The sequence below is a fragment of the Hyperolius riggenbachi genome, chromosome 2 (assembly GCF_040937935.1).
Source record: "Hyperolius riggenbachi isolate aHypRig1 chromosome 2, aHypRig1.pri, whole genome shotgun sequence".
In the NCBI taxonomy this organism is placed as follows: Eukaryota; Metazoa; Chordata; class Amphibia; order Anura; family Hyperoliidae; genus Hyperolius; species Hyperolius riggenbachi.
The window spans coordinates 161,091,668-161,113,168 of NC_090647.1; the positions used below are offsets into that span (position 1 = coordinate 161,091,668).

At 43.0% G+C, this 21,501-nt stretch overlaps 1 protein-coding gene across 9 annotated transcripts in view; it reads left to right on the top strand.

Moving 5' to 3' along the window:
* The window catches only part of ENOX1 (ecto-NOX disulfide-thiol exchanger 1), a 723,730-nt gene that overhangs the window by 302,390 nt on the left and 399,839 nt on the right, over positions 1 to 21,501 (top strand). For 7 of the 9 annotated variants that reach the window (XM_068267775.1, XM_068267774.1, XM_068267784.1 and 4 more), the window contains one exon: positions 7,988 to 8,075. The gene's annotated coding sequence lies outside the window, so the exon portion shown is untranslated. Of the gene's footprint in view, positions 1 to 6,115; positions 6,168 to 6,315; positions 6,378 to 7,987; positions 8,076 to 21,501 lie in introns of those variants that run through there. The other 2 variants (XM_068267781.1, XM_068267782.1) reach the window with 2 other exon arrangements.

The following is a 21,501-nucleotide window of genomic DNA, read 5'->3' on the forward strand; positions in this document are numbered from 1 at the left end:
GCTTTATGCTTTAACGCCACTGAAATGTTCCTTCATCCCAACGTACACCTAAAAATTTAGAAGTGAAGAAATGTATAATTTCTATGTTTCCCAGAGGTAATGGAGTGACTCAGCAGGACGGGAAGGGAATACGTGAAAGAGATAATTCTTCTCTAACAATCACACGTCTCATGCAGAAAAAAGTTATTTCTAAATGGCAACTGTAAGTGATTCTATAGAATCATACAATAGTTGTAGCTGAAATAGTACGCTGATACATTTGAGTGAATATGGAGGAGTATGGGAGTGTAGTAGAACAAATTACCATATATATATACTTTATTTTATACAGGTGTGGTAGGAGCAAGCTTGTGGACTTTCCAGCCCTTATTTAATTCCCTTTTTCTTCTAAGTTTTCTCCTAGGATATAATTTTCAATCTTCTGTTTAAGAGAACTTTTGAGCACTCTGCAATTTAAAAAGTACCAAAAAGTATGTGAGAAAAGTTTTTCTGCGTATTTTCTTCCTTTCTGGTAGCTTAAAGCGGAATTGTCACCATAAAAATCAAATTTCAACAGCAACTAGTCTGAGTGTATCCTCTATAATAAAACCTAAGTGTCCGTGCGCTGTCCCTGTGTAGCGTTGTCCGTGCTGAACCGTTGTGCGCATGTGCGCAGCACGGACAGCACTACACAGGGATAGCGTGGGACCAGGGAGCCAAGTGTGCGGCGGGTCAGCGGGCGGCCGGGTCTGCGGCCAGCGGGTGACGTGCGCGCGCGTCGGGCGGCGTGCGCGCGCGGCGTGCTTGGCGGGCGGTGCGCGCGTCAGGCGGGCGGCGCGAGGCGGTGGGTGGGCGCATGCGCTCGCTGTGAAACTGCGGAGGAGAGGTGGGAGGTTGGAGGAGAGGGGAGGGGAGGAGAGGAAAGGGAGGAGAGGGGAGGGGAGGTGGGAAGGGATTCCACACAGACCTAGAGCCCGTTTTTAAACGGGCTTAGGCCACCTAGTTAAGTGATAAAGATGCTAATCCTGCAGTCAAAACATTTTCTGCTGTTATGGTTTGGAGTTACCGCATACTTAAGGAGCACTGGCCCTTTAGTAGTCATTGCCAAACAGTGCCAAACAGTTGTATGCTGGAGGTTCTTTTTATCTATAATATATTCCTCCCCTTCCATTTATTTCTCTGCCTAGCTGCTTATCTGAAACACAAACCTCTGCTCACTTGTGTTTACAAGCAAGGCTGAGGTGAGTCAGCGATTGGAGGAGAAAAGAAAAAAGGGATACAAAACTATGCGCTGGGGGGATAATTGATTGGTCAGCTGCGTATTTATATAAGAGATCCCTTAACCGCTTGCCGACCGTGTCACGCCAATGGGTGTGGCTGCGGGGGCAGCCCCAGGACCAGCTAAAGCCGAGTGGCGTAAAGTCCTGGGGCAGCAGTTTGCAGGAGATCGCGCGCACGCAGCGCGCGCATCTCCCGCTTGGTGGGCAGAGGGACACAGGGGGGCGATCAGACCCCACCAACAGAGAGCTCTGTTGGTGGGGAGAAAAGGGGGGGGGTCACTTGTGTGCAGAGTCGTACGGCCCTGCAGCTTGGCCTTAAAGCTGCAGTGGCCAATTAAGCACAAATTAGCCTGGTCACTAGGGGGGTTTAACACCATGGTCCTCAAGAGGTTAAACCCTTAATCCATCACATATTCAAACAAATAAATAACTCTAAAACACGCTCAATTAATGCTAAAAGCTTATTCAAATTTATTCCTAAAAAAATTCATGAATACCACAAAACTGTCCAACAACTCATTCATCCACACATACCACTCATACAGCTGGTGTGAAGGGCCCTTCAATTTCCTTATGATCATACCGTATATGTCCACAAGATTAATCATAAAAATTCAATAATAAATTAAATAAAAAGTGTCAAGAAAAAATTCTTCCCACAAGAGAAAACACCACGTCCCTCTTACATCAACAGTTCCTAGATATCGATACTGGTTTACACTAATTAGCATAAAAAATTCCTCAATGCTTGTCAGCAATGATATCTCAAAGTGCGTGTGTTCAAACTTTAAAACTCACGATTCCCCTGCGTCAGTGTTCCCACAGAGTATCTCCACAAGTGGCTTTAGGCCTCCTCCTCACCCCACGGGTAGTTACCCTTCCAACTTCAGGGGTGGTATATCGGCAGGCAGTCCGAGCGTTACTGTCCCGCTGGTGTCCCCGTGCGGCCTGCGTCATTTCCGGTTGCCAGGTTCAGAGAGCAGCTCACCGCACTTCCGCCCAGCGGGTTTTCACTCGCGATAGCTGTTTGGTGACGTCACCTCACATAGATGTTTGGAACTTTGTTCACGGATAGCTGCTGTGCATACGGCTTGTCCTAGTTCACATCTATGCAGCTTGCTGTTAGAATTTTGAAACCTCAACGTGTTTCAACCAATTGTCGTTGGCCTTTCTAAATTCTCTTGAGAAAGGCCAACGAGAATTGGTTGAAACGCGTTGACGGAAGATGTCAGCGCTATATAAATACTAAATAATAATCCATTGGTTGCTACAAATGATTCTTTATTACCCGTAGCCATTTCTGGTTTGAGAGATCATTAAAGGACTGCTATTGCAAAAAAATGTAAAACTTAAACCGCTTGCATATGTATAAAATGCGCATTGGTTCCGTAGTAAAATGGCATATCAATGACTTTTTTTTCCTATCTCACTGTCACTTACAGAAGACATTGAAGTAAAAAAAGATTTGGACTACTCTACCTCCTTACGAGGGATTTTTAGGGTTTTATCAAAAGCACTTGCTGAATGGTAGTCACTCAGGCCCAACTGTCAAAATAGCCTGCAAGCAAGAAGTGAGGTCCGCTAATATAGATCATTTCCATAGGGTTCTTTTATAAAGAATAAAGGAAATGCTTAAAATCCTCCATAAGGAGATGGACTAGTCCAAAACTTGTCAGGGCTTTATAGCCTCCTGTAAGTGACAGGAACACTGTATTTTAAACTTAACAACTTTTTGCAGTAGTGGTCCTTTAACTACTTGCCGACTGCTCCACGCCCATTGGCGTGATCAGTGCGGAAGCCCCAGGACCGCTCCAGACCGATTGGCATGAGCGGCTGTCTATGGGGCTAGCAGGAGATTGCTTGCAGGCTACACACGCATCTCCTGCTTGGAAGGCGGAGCTCTGCTCCACCTTCAGCCTGCGATCTGCAGCAGCGCTGTACTGGGGACAGCTGTGTGACACGGCTGTCCCCCTAGGACACAGGGAAGCGATCTGCTGTGATAGGCTGAAGCCTATCACAGCCGATCGCGCTAATAGGCTGGCCAGGGGAGGGAGGGAGGGTAGTAAAAATAATAATAATGCAAAAGCAATATTTTATTTAAAAATAATATAAATAAATATTTATTAAAAAAAAAAACCTAACCTTGGGGGAGCAAACAGACCACAACACCAGAGAGCTCTGTGGGTGGGGAGAAAAGGGGGGAGTAATCACTTGTGTGCTGAGTTTTACGGCCCTGCAGCTTGGCCTTAAAGCTGCAGTGGCCTATTTAACTAAAAATGGCCTGGTCTTTGTTGGGGTTAACACTGCAGTCCTCAAGTGGTTAAAGAGAGCCTGAGGTGGGCTCATATAATTAAAAAAATAAAATCTAGGTTACCTGATTTGGGGCACTAATTAGGTAGAAGAGGCGCCCTGGTGTATAATAAAAGCATTTAAGCCTCTGAGGCTCCCTATGCTACACCTTTTGCTTAGTGTGGCACTGATATTGGCCTGAGGAAGCGGGCTCAGACCCGTGAAACATGTTGCCTGTGCTACCACTAATAAAATCTTTTGTTTACACAAAGATTTTTCGTCTCTGAGGTAAGCTACCTCAATCTTTTGTCGATTTTAAACTGTTCTTAAATGCCTTTATTATACACCAGGGCACCTCTTCCACCTAAATAGTGCATTCCATACCCCCATAGAGGCATGTCAGGAGGCAGAGAACATGCCTCAGTGTCCCATCTGCCCCCCCCCCCTCTCACCGCCTCGGGTTCTCTTTAATAACAGCCTGATCTGGCTATTTGTCATGGAATGAGTGTGAGCAATGAGACTAGTCTACCTTCCCCACGTGTCAATAATAGTAAAGAGTTTTTCTTAGTCAGAGCCTGGTCATTCTTTTGTCCCCAAAGCTGCCTCTTTTGTTTTGGGAGGTATTAGTGAAGCATTTTTAGAACAACTCGCTGGGCGCTAGCTAGAGAGCTGACTGGCCAGACAAGTTGTGAAATATTGAAATGTTTGCAGATGAAAGCATTTTGAATTAAAAATATAAAAGAAAAAGGCTTCAGCTAGAAATGCTCTTGTTCTTTAAGACACCATTACAGCTAATGAGTGAAAAACTGGCTCCTTTGCTTTACTGCAGTTGAGGATCATTTCATATCTGCAGATGTGAGTATACAAGTCTTTGTGATACTTCAGGTTTCTCACATTTCTCATCTGTGCTTTTTCTCCTGGCCAAATAACACAGAACACCAGGGGATTATCAGATGAAAGATAGAGCATCTAAGGTTTATAGCGAGTGGATGGGGCGAGATGCTAGGCGTTTGCAGGTTCAGGGGGAAACCATGAAACGGCTACCACTAATAAATTCATAAATTGCTCCCTGTGTTAGAATTATTAATAATTCATAGAGGCCTGCTGTGTTAGTGAAAAAATAAAAGCAGATATTATAGGTCCTTTAGTGGATCCATATCAGTTTAAATAGGATGTATTGCAGTGCTTCCCCATAATCACAGATAAGGATGTACAGTAACTTGCTAGTGTAGGAGATTCATCAAAGCAGATATCAATATAAGAGCTTTTGTTTGTGTTCTTTTATATTCCTTCCCAATGACCTCAGCAATTTTCTATACTTAAAGATAGCCTCACTACTGCTTGTGCATTGGATTTACATTAATGATTTTTGAAAACGCTGTACAGAAGATGCCTTTGATTTCCCCCACATAGTCATTATGTATATCATCAAAAAGTCCATTGGTTTGAATTTTTTTTATTTTCAGTAGGTTTAGAGCAGATGTATGTTGTATTAATGCTGTTAAAGAGGAGCTGTTAGGTATAGGGTCTCAGAGAAAATAAACACATATATCAGTAGCTAAAGATTGGCTGTACTTACATTACATATGCATTTCACTGTCCACGTTTGGATTTCACAGAATTTGTATATAGTATATGCAGAGAATGATGCTCCTGACAGCTCATGGCAGGTTCCATGTTTGTGAAGCCAAATGTGTCGTCCTGTCCTGCCTGCTTCTGATCACAGAACAGCTCATACTGAATAACACTAGTTTGCAGTGAATATTAATGAGCCATGTGGCTAGGAACAATAGCTGACTCCTGCAGTGTACTCTGCCCAGAGATTTATCTGTGCTGTGGCTGGACTGAGTTTTAGAAGCTGCTGAAACTTGATCCCGTCTTCTCCTTAGCAGCCGAGGGGAGGGCCCCAGAATGCTTTGCAGTATGTTATGCGGCTTGCGTCCAGCTTAGCTCTAAGCTTTGCTGATAAGCATACATCAAAGGTAAGATAGATCTTTATCTTCAGTAATGTCTTTTTGGCTTCCTTCTAAACTGTTTAACACAGGAGACTAGAGGTTTAAATTAGCTTCTGCAGCCTGACAGTTACTCTTTAAAGTGTAACTGTCGGGCATAAAATCAAAAATCAATTCTTTATTTGTATCTGGTAAACTTATTCGGTTTCTACTGTACTTATATATGTGTGTTTTTTTCTGAATTAGTATGGCTGACAGCTCCTATTTAATGATGATGATACATCAACTGGAGTAAAACTGAATCCATTGCCCTGAGCAACCATCAAGTATTATCTATTCAGTGAAGTGATGATTCTGATTGGCTGCTCATTTTATATCTGTTTCTTTGCTCTGGTGCCATCCCTACTGTGCCTAAGCATCAGTTGAAAGAACTTGCGACCAGTATTTTTCCGTTGCATGACAATTTTTGTGGCAATGGCTGGATAGTCTTCTGGTTAAAGCTAACCTGAACTGAAAATCAAGTCATAATAAACATCCACACGTCATACTTGCCTCTGCCATAGTCTACTCTTCAATCCATTTCTCCTCTCCTGCATCCTGTTTGTCCACTGTGATCAATGGAATTCTCCGTCCTCCATTTTGAAAACTGCTGTTACTCAGCTTCCGGGTCAGCACACTATTAATTAATATTGCCCACTTCAGCTATAGGGAAACTAGGACATTACCTTGCACATTAGTTGTTCTTTCAGTTATAACTAACAGCAACAGATTTATAACTGACAGCAACTGATATATTATAGTTCTGAAAAAATCTTGTCAGAACTTGAAGGAATCATCCTAAGAAGAAAAGCGTGAGCTTCTGAGAGGAACTGGCGAGGTAAGTATGTAATATTCATTTGCAGCTACATCATGTGTTTATTTTAAATAATTTTACGGTTCAGGTTAAGGGCTCTTCCTCTGACACAGGAGACCAGGGTTTGAATCTGGGCTCTTCCTGTTCAGTAAGCCTGCACCTGTTCAGTGAAGAGATCTTGGACAAGTCTCCCTAACACTGCTACTACCTATAGAGCTCGCCCTAGTAGCTGCAACTCTGGTGCTTCGAGTCCACCAGGAATAAAGCACAATATAAATGTTCTTTGTCTTGTCTTTTGGTGGTTTTCTGATTCACATAACTGGTTGATTGTTTTTGGGAGGAAAAATCGCTGTACTGTCAATCTAGCTAATTAACATGGCTTCCTAATAAGGCCAGTGCTTGGAATGTGTGCACAGTACACAGACAATGGGATTATGCTTGTTTTATGAACTAACACAATGTGGAGGTTTCCATCAGGTCAGCTGGTTAAGGCTATTATTTGAATTCTTCTTTTCACTGTTGCAATGCGCATATTGATAAAGGTGACCCACTGCTGTCTCCACAGTTTGCTTTTATATCTCTGCTGCCATTTAAGAAAGCCTAAGGGTAGGCAACTGCTTAATTTCTACTCTGACATTTAACAATTCTCTGGAACCAGTCCTCACACCTGTTGCTATTAATTCCCTTTCTCTAAAACACAGGATAATACATTTGTCAGTTCTGTCACATAACGGGAAATAATGTGGTGTCAAAATGTGTACTATAGAAGGCCGGCTTCGTCAGGAGGCTGTGAGGACTGACTTCATAACAGCAGAATATAACTGAGATACCTGATCTGTAAGTCATACCAGAGGACTACTTTGCAAAACAAAAAAGCCCATGTTCTGAAAGATGAGTTTTGCTACAGTGAAAGACAAATGGACCATGACCAAAAAAATAAATAAAAAGTATGGTATGGCAATTGGGGTGGGTGGTAAACACTGGCAACCTTTCAGCTTAATGTTAGGTAGTGAAATGACTGACACTCAGCTTTGCAGAACTACAGCCATTATTTTCATTTACAGTCAGGATACTATCTGCTGTTTGTATGTCCTTTTCATGCTTGCCACACCCACAAAACATGCTGGGATGCTGATTGGCAACCTACAGGTTGGATGTAGTATACGAAAGGAACATTAGATTGTGAAGGCCACAATGATTCTGATTGTGATGTATACATGTACAGTATAACAGTAATAATTGTAAGGCTATGCTTACGCCTGTGCACCACAGAGCAAGAATGTTTGTGCGATTGTGTTTCCTGACCTAATCATAAGCAGTTCAACACACACTCGTTTAGTAGAAATACAGGCACATACATGCACAGTGTCTGGGGTAATTCTGTCAGTTCCATCATAAAAAGTGTACTATGTGAATGAGCCCACTAATTAACATGGTCACCTATGTGGCGGTTTTGAACACTTATTTTCACATATACTGTATATGAGGTCTGAGGTATATAATCTGTGTAATGTACCATCTTTTGTTGTATGCTGTTTATGTATTTATTTTGGGGGGTTGAGAGTGTGCTGTGTGGCCACTTATGTTATATTGTGTTTTAATGTAGCTTGTTTTCTTTTTTTTTTTGTGTGTAGGTGTAATTTTGTCCACCTTCTCTGGACTGCTGAACTTCTTGTCGTCTGGATCCCCATTCCAGGACTCTTTCTCCAGTCTGAATTAGCGGTAAGCTACTGCAAATGTTATGAGAAATAATTAACATCTGAAGCTTATAACTGAAAGCATATACAAGGAGCTGGTTCCCACTTGTTTCACAATACCATATGCACGATTCCCCAGTCTGTAAAGGTTGAATGGCAAATTTAAAAATCAGTCACCGAGCTTTGATTATGTGTCCATATGGTGCTCTCTCCGAGCCAGGGACATAATGCAATTCTTAAATTACTGGATAATGGAATTTCAGATTATATGTTGTGCTGCAGGCATGAGTAAGAGCTGGGTCAATATCAGGATCTAATTATCACTCTATTTTTTATTGGATGTTGACTTGGAATTATTTCACTCCTTGTGTTTCTTCTTTTCTTCTCTTTGACATACAGTAGTTATGGCTTTGTCTAAATTTTACTCTTGTCATTTGAATCTGCTCACCATCCATGCACCACTTTCTTTGCTCCCCTTTGGAAACAATGGGAGGGGAATTCAGTATCAGACTTTATCACTGGACTTGAATTTATGCAGCTGAAAGAGTTGATGGCAAATCTTGTGGTTGGAGCGTTGCTTTGTTCAGTAGCATCTTGTCACATTGCAAGGAGGGAGTAGGGGCACAGATAGAGCTTTTGTGAGCCTTGGTTTAGCTATAAAACGTGAGCCACTGAAGCATAATTTTGATTGGGCCTTCGGACCCAGGCACACTTGAGCAATGACACCTTCCATCTCCTGTTTTGCCAAATTCTACATTTGATTTTCCACTGATTTAAAGAGACTCTGTAACTATTTTCAGCCTTATTTATCCTATAAGTTCCTATACCTGTTTTAATGTGGTCTGGATTACTGCAGTCTTTTCTAGTTGCACTGTCTCTGTAATATATCTAATCTTCTTTTCTTTGTCGAGCTTTGTCAACCCAGGGAGGAAAAGGCTGCCTCTGTTGTAATGAATACAAGTTATGCACACCCTCTTCACGCCCCCTGCTGGCTCTGTGTGCTTTGTTTACTCCTCACTCTCTGCTCTCAGTTTCAGCTTGTCTGTGATGCAGTTTGTGAGGCTGAGGGGGGAGGGATCTGCCTGTCACATGCTGAGAAACTGAGAATTCCACACTGGAGTGCAGATAATTTACTATGTAATAAAAAGCTTGTAGCATATTGTAACATTAGATCTATACACACACAAACCTCACTTCCTGGTTAGCGGCCATGTTTTTTGATTGTAAACATTGCCTTAAACTTTCGATTGAAAGCCAGGATCGTGGGGTGGGGGTGGGGAGGTGGAGAGGTGGAAATGGAAAAGAGGGGTCCAGGAGATCAGTGACTCGATTGGTACTTTTTTTATTGTACAAATCGAACAGTACAGATTCTCTTTAATTACCACACTGTATGCATTATACATACCCCTTTCCTGAGCTCTATCACTTGATATGAACACTGGTGGAAAACACACAAAAAACCCCAAAAGGTTAGGGAATACATTAAAGTGCTAGGTCAGGGTTGTGAGTTGGTTTTTGTTTTTAGCACTTGTGTTTGCAGTGCTCACACACCATGTATGCATTCATTGTTTATTACCTGCCTTACTCCTGTGTGCAAAGCTGACTTTCTGTGTATGAATGTCAGATACAGCTTTGTTAGACCGAATAGCAGTCTGTGAACTGTCCAAACATCTCCTCATCCCTTAATCATATACATGAGGAAGGATCTGGGAGGGGGCACGGGGCATTTCTGCACCATGGTTATACGTCAGCTCCTGACCACCCACTCTATGCTGCTGAGAGAGTTCTTTTTGTGGTCAGCTCAGCAGTCTCCTGATCAATTCCTTTCTATTTCTCCCCTGCTCTATGTGTAATAAAGCATTTACCCTTCCCACACCCTACCTGCTATGTGTTTATAAAGTGTGCTGAGAAATAGTTTCATACTGCTGGCGGGGTTGGATGATAAGAGGTACATATGTTTATTGTAAACATTCTGGGAGGATGTCAGAAGGGTTAAATCCTTTGTTACACAGTAAGCAGATTGGATATGCAGAGCTGTAGTGCTGCAGTGACAGGAGGTAGGCTGGGTCTACTTTTTGCTGGACAATGAACGCTCTCTTTACTGGCAATAAGGAGCTACTGGATACCGCCTGGCTGCAATTTTTAACATATTTATTGCTATCAGTATAAATGCACAAAAAACATGCTTAAAGTACCACTTTGGATTCTCTTTTTCAAGGGCCCTGTAGCAGTCACTATGGATGTAGTTACACCTCTGTGCTATAGTCTTTTGGGAAAGTTGAGGTGGTAGTGGGGTCAGAGAAAGTGGCAGCTGGGCCACTGAATCCACAAGGCAACCTAGGCAACTGCCTGGGACCTAGTGGGCATAAAGGGCTCACTTTGTCTCTGAGGGTGGGATTCTGTGGAAATTTGTAGTGTAGGAAGCAGCTGTTGGAGACTCCTTACTATGTATTTTCCGAATGATTTATTTTACATCTGCTTATCAAGGGACCTATACACAAATGGAAAAACAAGCTGTACCACAGAGTGTCTAGAGAAGAATACATTAGTGTTTGCAATAGAAAACAAGTTTATAGCACCAAACCAGTCATCATTTTCTAATCGTGTGAAAAGCTCCAATTTGCCCTGCTTTACCTGAAGATGGCTAAGAGCGGGTAGCAGGGAGTTTTCAGGCATCCTCTGTGCTGTCTTCTGGTTTACTGAAGTGAGTCTTTTATTAAGGCTTACAGCACATGAATATTCCCTTTCTAATACATGCTGTCAGATACTCAGTGGTTTGTATCATCTCCTCCAGAGCAGAAGCCGAAAAGTATCTGCAGTGAAATCTGCTAAAACCTTTAAAAGTATTTAGTTTACTTGAAGAAGAAAGTTTTTCCACAGTGGAGCTACACTTGTACAGGTATATATATTTTTTTTCCTGAGGTGATTTAGCATGTCTGTATTGACTGCTGTACACGATTACATCAACACATATATACATAGATCCCAGTGTTACTCCTTTCATGGGGAAATGGAACATGGAGTTACATGTACTGATGTGATGCATTCAGAGGGATGGCATTAGACTTGAATTTCTTGGTACATGTTCCATGCTGGACACGGGAATCCACTACATATGCAAGGAGCAGTAAGGTTCAGAAGCTTTAGAACTCTCAGCTAGGAGGTCTGTCCCAACATTTTTGTCTGGTTTCAGTTGCATCCATTTGTGATATCATAACTTGGCAGTCCTATCGATGGAGTGCTCTCAGGGCCAGATTTATACCTTGTGTGCCGCTAGGTTAAGTATGTTGGGTCTCCCCTTTCATGTGTGGCAGTGCCCCGCCCATTCCATGTGCAGCCTCCTCTTCCATGTGTATCATTCATGTACTATAGTCCCTCTCTTTCATGAACCCTTAGGCACCAGTTTCCATCCTTTAGGCTTTGTTCACATTAGAAATCGCCAGCGCTATCGCAAGCACTGAGCGATCTATTACGCTTTTCCCAGCGCTTTTGCTCAGCGATGATTTTAAAGAGTGATCTCTTTAACCCGGAAATTAATAAATAAGATGTATTTATTAATTAAAGCGTTCTGAAAATCGCTATACAAAGCTCTTTCTCAAGGCTTTGCGATTTCCCTATACCTGCTATTGAGCCAAAGCGCTCAGAAAATGGTACATGTATCGGGTTTGTGATTTTAATGAAATCGAAATGCTCACATGTGAAATCATTACACAAGTGCTTTGCAAAATCGCCAAAAAAAAAATCAGCAAATGCTCCCAGTGTGAACAAGCTCTTGGGCACCAGTTTCCCTTTTTCTTGTGTTGCTCCCCATTTTTCAGCCTCCCTTTCATATGTAGCAATCCCTCATTTATGTCAGGTGCCCCCTTTGGCTGCAGCTTCCCAAGGCCTAGTCCTTTGTGGACTTTCAAGAAATCCTTCCCTGCTTGTGCTAGAAGAGATGCCATAAGGATGCCATTCTGGCCCTCAGAGCCATCAAATTTGGCACCCAAGTGGTTTCCCCACTTTGCATTATGTTTGGCCCACTCTAGACTACGAGGAAGCTGTATTTGGGGTGAATCCCTAGATCACAAGTGAAGCCAGGTGCGGGATGAGGGGGAATGCACTAGAAACCAGGAAACTGTATAAGGGAGGGGGCTATTAGACACTACAGAGGGAGGAGGCCACCAAACCTTGAGGTTGGCCCATGACTTGTTCTCAGTGTTCAATGTTGGCCCACTTTTTATTTGAGTTTGACACCCCTGATTTAGAAGTGTTGGTTTTTATGCCATCCTGTAAGTTAGTTCACACTATTTTCCCTGTTTTCCAGTAAGTAAAGTTAATTGTTGGCTTTCCTCATTCCCGTTGAGGTTGATATGCTTGATGCAATTGGTATAATACCCAGATGCATACAATTACAGCATTGATCACCTACCAGCTCATTTTAGCATTTTAAATGATCATGCATGGTACCTCCCCACTGCAGCTTCATCTATAGTTTGCATCTTGGCCATTGCAGGTTGGCTTGCTTGAGACATAAAGGGGTTTCGGCCCTGCAACCTCTTGCTCCTGTGCCAGAAAAATATGGTGACGGCTGCTAAAATACGTTTGGTAGATGTAACTTTTCCGTTTCTTTTATTCTCTTTATTTGTCACATCGATTTATTTGACCAGTTGTACCACAATGCGTTTTGGATGTCAGATTCAATAAATATTACAACAAATTATGAACAAGCTAGTTAATCTGGATCAAAGAGTCAGGCACTCCAATGCAAGAGCAATGAATCGCCATGACTCAGTGAATATTGATAGATGGTGGGAAACTACAGTGAGCATTGGTTAAATATTCCAGTAAGAAAGATGATCAGGGATGTCAGTGACATTTGGAGAAATATTCATTCATCCATTGCTTTGGCTGATGTGGAGGTTTGCATTTGCCGAGCCTCATTTTATCGCCTTGCTAATCCCTGGTGCATTTTATGGATGACAGATCGGACAGTTTAGTAGGCTAGGCCATACATTTTAATACGTCTTCCTACTTTTCTGTCCATTTAAATGCCTGCAATGAATCTGTTCCATCTTTTAGTATCATTATTACAAGGTATAATGGAACGTGGGCAATGCTGCTGAGAGAATTTCTTCATTAGAATATTAGTTAAGTGGCTTTTGGCAGGGATAGTAGAAACATTACATGAATTTATACAGCCGTCTGAAAAATGATCTCTCACATCCTGACAGTGATTACCTTTTGTCAATTTAACAAATAACATGAAAAATAGATGGGGCTGTTGAGTCTGTACAAATATTAGCATTGTTCTAGTAGGAATAATGCAAAACGATTTCATTCTGGGTCACCTTAACCTGCCTACTCTGAAAGGAACTTGTGGCTCCAGCAATATGCACTAAGATCTTACAAGGTGGTAGTTATAATTGATAATTATTTCTAATGGCCATCTTTAAGAAGATAGGCCTTGTCTTTAGGGAAATTGGAAAAGCTCAGCATAGTTTTAGTATTAATAATACTGGTAACACATTTTCAGCACTTTTCACCTGTCGGATTCAAAGTGCTTGAGAGCCAATATGGGGACACTCAATACGCCACCCTGTAGTGTTAGTCTTGCCCAAAGACTCTTTACTTAATAGGTACTGGTCCCAGCCAGGATTCAAACTCCGGTCCCATATGTCAAATATACTGTTAGAACCGTGATACGTATTACCAAGGCACTATAGTCTGTCTCAGTAGCGCTTTTGATTGACTAGTCAGGTGATCACAAATTCATGAGATTTATTTAGTTTACACTTAAAACTGCTGTAATCAGAATAGTGTGTGTAAAGTCTTAAGGGGCCCATACACTGGTCGATTTCAGCGTTTGTATGGAGTCGATCAATTGGAAATTGATTCTATCAAACCTCTTGAACGATCGATTTGCAGCCAATTTTGAACAATTTGATCTATCTGACAGGATGGAAATTATAGGCCGATCTGCTGCTGGGAGCAGATCGATGACCCATAGAGTTGCATTGGATCTAATGGTCCAATAATGCAGTTAGATTGATTTCCAATAGATTTAATTCTGAAATCTATTAGAAATCTGTTCCTAGTGTGTGGCACACATCAGATAGGTTCCTGTCAGATTCGACCTCAGATGCTCGAATCTGCTTCAAATCTATAAGTGTATGGCCACCTTTACACAAGATAAGTAGAGCATAATGCAATAAACTAATGCCACATAGACATGTTAATAGGGTTTAACTCTCCTAATGATAACAGAGTGTGTAATGCATATGTAAATTAGGTAGAACAGATGCAAACACAACTACACAACTGAGACATAAGTTAAGCTGCGGTTTGTGTGTTACTTATATGTATAATGTGTAATCGCATGTTGATAACAAATAGTAAATCTTTTTTTTCCCTCACAAATACATTTTTATTTGCAAAATGAAGATAAAGATCATACAAGAAATTTTAGAAATAGTAATTAGTTACGCCTGGTAATGCTTTACGTATTTAAATATTGTGTGTATCATGAGTTACACTTTACTGCTGTTAAGTAAATATATAGCCCCTTACTGACTACAGTTCAAAGTAAATGGTTAATGAGGATGAGAAAATAAAAAAAAAAAATAGGTGGTGAATCAAGAGAAACTAAAGTACCTGTAAGTACTTGACTGGCTAATGACCTGCCTTGTTCACATCATTCAGCGCAGATGGCTGTGGAACTCACCGTGTACGATCGCACGCCATCTGCACTACTATGCGCTGTAGATTCCATTCACTCCAGTGAATAGGATCTGCGCTGTGATTCCCGAAAATGCAGGCAGTAGTGCGATAGCGCATCGCACTGCTGCGCAGCGCATATGATGGGAACGGTAGAAGGGCTGTCTATGCCCTTCTACCATTCTTGCTATGCGCGCTGCCAAAATGCACACAGCAGCAGGCATAGTCTGAACGAGCCCTTAGGAGAACAGAGTCATAGAAATCAGTAGCTAATGGCATAGCCGGCCTTTGACCTGAGTGACTGGAGCGGTCGCTCAGGGCGCCGGCTTCCCAGGGGGCGCCTATAGTTGGTTACCTATAGTGAGGGCACCCACACCTGATTTCCTATACTGGGAGCACCACCGTGTCACAAGGAACTGAGCATTTGGCGTGATGTGTCACGAAGTCAAAAAGGTTGGGAACCACTGTCCTCTCCCGGGGAAAAGGTGGATTGCATATGGGCCTGTGTTTGTGTGCGTGCGCATGCGCAAAGAGAATGAAGGGGGGGCACTAAAATCTGGTTTCGCTCAGGGCAGTGTGAAACCTAAGGCCGGCCCTGGCTAATGGTAGAGAATGGTAAATGTAAATTCAAATACTTGTCATTAACAGTCAGCAGCAGCAATAGTTTTGCTAAAGTAATTAAAGCAGAATTGTTGCTTTTACTCAGAAAATTCTTAATGCCATTCTTCTCCACAAAGACCTTGACCTAAAAATATACAGTTACAGTATAAATATTTGGACAGACACAACATTGAGTCAATAGCCTTTAAAGCAATTGTCCAATTACTCTGAATTAAAGGGATTGTGTTAAAAAAAAAATGCTTCAATTGCCTCACTTTTTTTGTAATTGTTTTGTTCATCCCACTAGATTAAAGCTAAAAGTCTGCAATTCAACTGCTTCTGAGTTGTTTCATTCAATTCATTGTGGTAATGTACAGAACCAAAATTAGAAAAAAAAAAAGTTGTCTGTCCAAATATTTATGGACCTAACCGTACAAGACGGTCAATGAAGTCTGTTGTGAATCATGGACATAAAAGAACAAAGAGCTGAATGATAAATTAGCTTATGCCGTTGTCAGTTTTATGAAGGCTCTGACAAGAATTGGACGTGTTTCTAGAATGGTACCTTCACACTCTAAAAAATATATTTGATTTGGTGGTCACTACAACCATATTTGAAGGCAGATCTTGTAAACACAAAAAAAAGCAGGGGTCTAGTCTTGGGAAAAGAAGTGAGTGGACTCACCTAGAAAACCCATGCGCCGCGAGCGGGGCGCCAAAAAATGGGCGTGGTCAAGCATACTGAAGGCGTGGTCATGGGTGGGGCCAAATATACATGACCTTAGCAGTGATGTAAAAGGTCTGCCGGGGAAGTTTGAGCTCTGCCGTAGTGTATCCCCTCAAAATAGATGTAATCTGACAGCATTTCACCAAAAAGACACATAATCGGGTAGAAGTTCCTCCAAAATACAGATAATATGGCAGTGGTTCCCCCAAAATAGATAATGTGGCAGCAGCAGTTCCCCCAACATACACAATTTGGCTGGCTGGATAGTGTACTGGTTAACGGCTTTGCCTTTGACATGGGAGACCAGGGTTCAAATCCTGGCTAGGTCAAGTACCTATTCAGTAAGGAGTTCAAGGCAAGACTCCCTAACACTGCAGGGTGGCCTCTTGAGCGCGCCCCAGTGGCTGCAGCTCTTGAGCGCTTTGAGTCCAACAGCAGAAAAGCGCTATACAAATGTTCGGATTATTATTATTATTATTATTATTACAATTTGGAAGCAGTTCCGCAAAATATGCAAAACCTGGCAGTGGAACACCCAAAATACATATAATCTGGCAGCAGTGGTCCCCCAAACATACACAATCTGGCAGCATTTCCCCAAAATACGCATAATCTGGCAGCAGCCGTTCCCGTAACATACACATAATCTGGCAGCTGTTCCCCAAAATACACATAATCTGGCAGCAGCCGTTCCCCTAACATACACATAATCTGGCATCCAGTTCCCCAAAATACAGAACAGCGGTTCCACAAAAATGCAGATAATCTGACAGCAGTTCCCCCAAAATAGGTACCCCCAGCATAGGTAGCCAGGTCTATAGGTGTCCCCAGTATAAGTAGCCATGAGTATAGTAGTCCCCAGTATATGTAGCCAGAGGTATATGTGCCTAGTATATGTAGCCAGGGGTATATGTCCCCAGTATATGTAGCCAGGGGTATACGTGCCCAGTATATGTAGCCAGGGGTATACGTGCCCAGTATATGTAGTCGGGTATATGTCCCAGTATATGTAGCCAGGGGTATATGTGCCCAGTATATGTAGCCAGGGGGTATATGTGCCCAGTATATGTAGTCAGGGGGTATATGTGCCCAGTATATGTAGCCAGAGGGTATATGTGCCCAGTATATGTAGTCAGGGGGTATATGTCCCCAGTATATGTAGTCAGGGGGTATATGTCCCCAGTATATGTAGCCAGGGGGTATATGTCCCCAGTATATGTAGCCAGGGGGTATATGTCCCCAGTATATGTAGCCAGGGGGTATATGTGCCCAGTATATGTAGCCAGGGGGTATATGTCCCCAGTATATGTAGTCAGGGGGTATATGTGTCCAGTATATGTAGCCAGGGGGTATATGTCCCCAGTATATGTAGCCAGGGGGAATATGTGCCCAGTATATGTAGCCAGGGGGTATATGTGCCCAGTATATGTAGTCAGGGGGTATATGTCCCCAGTATATGTAGTCAGGGGGTATATGTCCCCAGTATATGTAGTCAGGGGGTATATGTGTCCAGTATATGTAGCCAGGGGGTATATGTGCCCAGTATATGTAGCCAGGGGGTATATGTGCCCAGTATATGTAGTCAGGGGGTATATGTCCCCAGTATATGTAGTCAGGGGGTATATGTCCCCAGTATATGTAGTCAGGGGGTATATGTCCCCAGTATATGTAGTCAGGGGGTATATGTGTCCAGTATATGTAGCCAGGGGGTATATGTGCCCAGTATATGTAGTCAGGGGGTATATGTAGCCAGGGGGTATATGTGTCCAGTATATGTAGCCAGGGGGTATATGTGTCCAGTATATGTAGCCAGGGGGTATATGTGTCCAGTATATGTAGCCAGGGGGTATATGTGTCCAGTATATGTAGCCAGGGGGTATATGTGCCCAGTATATGTAGTCAGGGGGTATATGTCCCCAGTATATGTAGCCAGGGGGTATATGTCCCCACTATATGTAGCCAGGGGGTATATGTCCCCAGTATATGTAGCCAGGGGGTATATGTGTCCAGTATATGTAGTCAGGGGGTATATGTCCCCAGTATATGTAGTCAGGGGGTATATGTCCCCAGTATATGTAGTCAGGGGGTATATGTGTCCAGTATATGTAGCCAGGGGGTATATGTCCCCAGTATATGTAGCCAGGGGGTATATGTCCCCAGTATATGTAGCCAGGGGGTATATGTGCCCAGTATATGTAGCCAGGGGGTATATGTGCCCAGTATATGTAGCCAGAGGGTATATGTCCCCAGTATATGTAGCCAGGGGGTATATGTCCCCAGTATATGTAGCCAGGGGGTATATGTGCCCAGTATATGTAGTCAGGGGGTATATGTCCCCAGTATATGTAGTCAGGGGGTATATGTGCCAGAATAGGTAGCCAGGTGTCCCCCCCCCCCCCCCAGCAGGAGGGGAGCAGCGCTGGAGAAGGGGGCCATCTCCCCCTTTTCTCACCTCTGGGCTCTCCTTCCCTCGCTCTCCCCTCCACAAGTAATGTGCGGGCAGCCGGCAGCGGGCGGGACTTACCTCTCCTCGTCGTCGGAACACCGGATCTGCATGCCGCAAGTCTGGTCTGGTTCAGACCAGAGCAGCGGCACGCAGATCCGGCGCCGGAGCGAGGAGAGGTAAGTCTCGCCCGCTGCCGGCTGCCCGCACATTACTTGTGGAGGGGAGAGCGAGGGAAGGAGAGCCCCGAGGTGAGAGAAGGGGGGGAGATGGCCCCCTTCTCCACCGCTGCTCACAGCCCTCCTTCCACTGCGCTGCTCCCTCCACACAAGCCAGCGTGGACGGCTTCCACCCTAGGGAAATAGTAAGTGGACGCCGTCCACGCCCCACTTGACCCCTGAAAAAAAGGTATCCAGACTTGGAGTGTGAAAACAGAGGCTAATGCAGAGAATACACGGTTCGTTTCTGGCGCTCGATTCTCCTCTCGATCGTTTTTTCCGCTCAGTTCTGCAGTCGATTCTTTACTCGTTTTTCTTATCTTTTTCCATTCACTTCTGTCAGAAATCCAGCGGCGAAAGGATCGAAAGGGAGATCGGACATGTGGGAAATTATCGCACCTTTTAATCACCTCAAAAATGGACTGTGTATTCCCAGCATAAGTGAAGCTGTGAAGAATAGGCTATTAACAGAATTGCTAAAAGAGAATTGTGAATGAGGCCAAAATTCATGATGGAGTTAACCACTTGAGGAACACAGTGTTAAACCCCCCTAAAGACCAGCCGCTTTTTTTCTCTAATTGGCCACTGCAGCTTTAAGGCCAAGCTGCAGGACCGCACAACACAGCACACGAGTGATTCCCCCCCCCTTTTCCCCCCACCAACAGAGCTCTCTGTTGGTGGGGTCTGATCTCTCCACATTTGTTTATTTTTTTTTAATATAAATATTTATTTCCTTTTTTTAAAAAATAAAAATCCCTTTTTATTTATTAGTCCTCCCCTGCTCCCTCCCTCCCCCCGCCAGCCAATCAGGGTGATCAGCTGTCATAGGCTTCAGCCTATGACAGTCGATCACTGTGTAGCTAAGGAGGGGACAGCTGTGTCACACGGCTGTCCCCAGTACAGCGCTGCTGCTGATCGCAGTACTGTACATGTAAATAGACAGCGATCACGCCGTTTAACAGCTTGGAGACTGAAGAGGGGGCGGAGCTCCGCCCCCTGAACTGGAGATCAGCGTGCGTGCAATCTCATGCAAATTAGAGCCCCAGGACTTTATGCCAATTGGCGTTAGGTGGTCCTGGGGCTGCCGCCGTGTCCACGCCCATTGGCGTGGGGCGGTCTTTAGGTAGTTAAGCATGAGAGTAATAAGAGTATTTTTGGTACTAAAAAAAGTTTTATGTATGTGATCTAAAGTATCCAAGGTACAATAAAAGCACTGCTTAAAACCTACCTGGTCTCAGTGAGGCTGTGGGGCAATGTCTGTATGGGGTAGCGACTCATCAAATGCTCAGTGCACCTTCTTCCTAATTAATGGCTACACTGTTTAAATCCCAGAGCATGCTGTAACAGTATGTGGAGACTGCACAGTCCAAGAAGACTCCTACAGACATAAATCTGTCTGCATATGAAACATAGACATTCCTATCTCCAGAGTTATAGCTACTGTAGTGCCTGCCTTGTTCACCTATATTTCTACATTATTTATGTATAAATAGAAAGGGACTTCAGCCAATTTCTGAGAAGAACTAGTGCTATATGTACCTATGTTTATCTCCTCATGTCACATGTCAAATTACGTATGCTTTAATTCACAACATCCAGAAGTTAAAGGGATCCAAGCAGCTTTCTTTTTCTGCCGTCTTTCCTGGTTTCTAGTAGCTGTAGGGGCTGCTATTACCCCCTTACCCCTCCTCTTCCCTTATTTATTAAGGGGAAGGTGTGAATGTAATAAAGTGTGACCCTCTAAACTCTTTGAAGTACAATGTCCTATCTTCCCTCCCCCCACCCGATGATGAAAGCTTTTGTTTGCTTATTGCTACTGCTAATTACAGCAACCCTTATCTGACTGCTCCTTCCTGTGGATGGCAGGCCACAAAAGTAGAACAATAAATTCCCTTAACAAACATTTAAATGTAAAAAGAAGAGGTAGAATGGAATTGTTTTAGTAATGAACCACATTGTTAATATCAATTTTTATGTGCCATTGAGATCCCTGGATGCGAAAAACGGAACTCGGTTCACTTTAAAGAAAAAATATGCCTACATCCAAATGGGTACTAAAATGCACCCTCACACCAGGAGACAATAAAACAGAAACTCAGAGAAAAGGTCATTCTGGCGATGTCAGAATAACCCATCCATTCATTTAGGAATTCTGGAGAGTCAAGTGGGACAATGGTGCTTTTTATGAATACTGTTTGTTATAAATGTTCCAAGCTGCTCAAAAACTAGAAACACTACTAAATTAAGCTACTAAATTGCCTTGGGGGATTTTAACCTTTAAATAGTTAATGCAAGATAGCAGCCACACTTCACTTACAAGTACTGTATATAAATGATATGTTCTTGCTGCCATGTCAAGTCTTCCACCCTGATACTTATATATTTATGTTTACCGCCCTTTCTTCACCCAGAGAACCCATATAGAATCTTATTTTCCACTTAAATTGTACTCTAATCCCTCTTTTCTGTTTCAAAAAAAAAATTGCACTTTCCCTGACTTTGTGCCAATCAATGCAGTTCAGAGCTAATTAACTGTCAATAATCCCGTCTGCATCAAATTAGTAAAATGAATGGCCTTTCCCAATTAACTTTCAAAAAATATTTTGTTCAAAATGTATTTAAGAATTGGGATGAGACCTGCATGTAATTGTTCAGGAACAGTGCGCGTAATATAAACTGCAGCCGCCTGTTCTCTTGTGGTGTTCAGGGACATGGAAACCATCTGCTGAGACAGAAGCTATGGCCAGTAGTGTTTTGGCATGGCTGT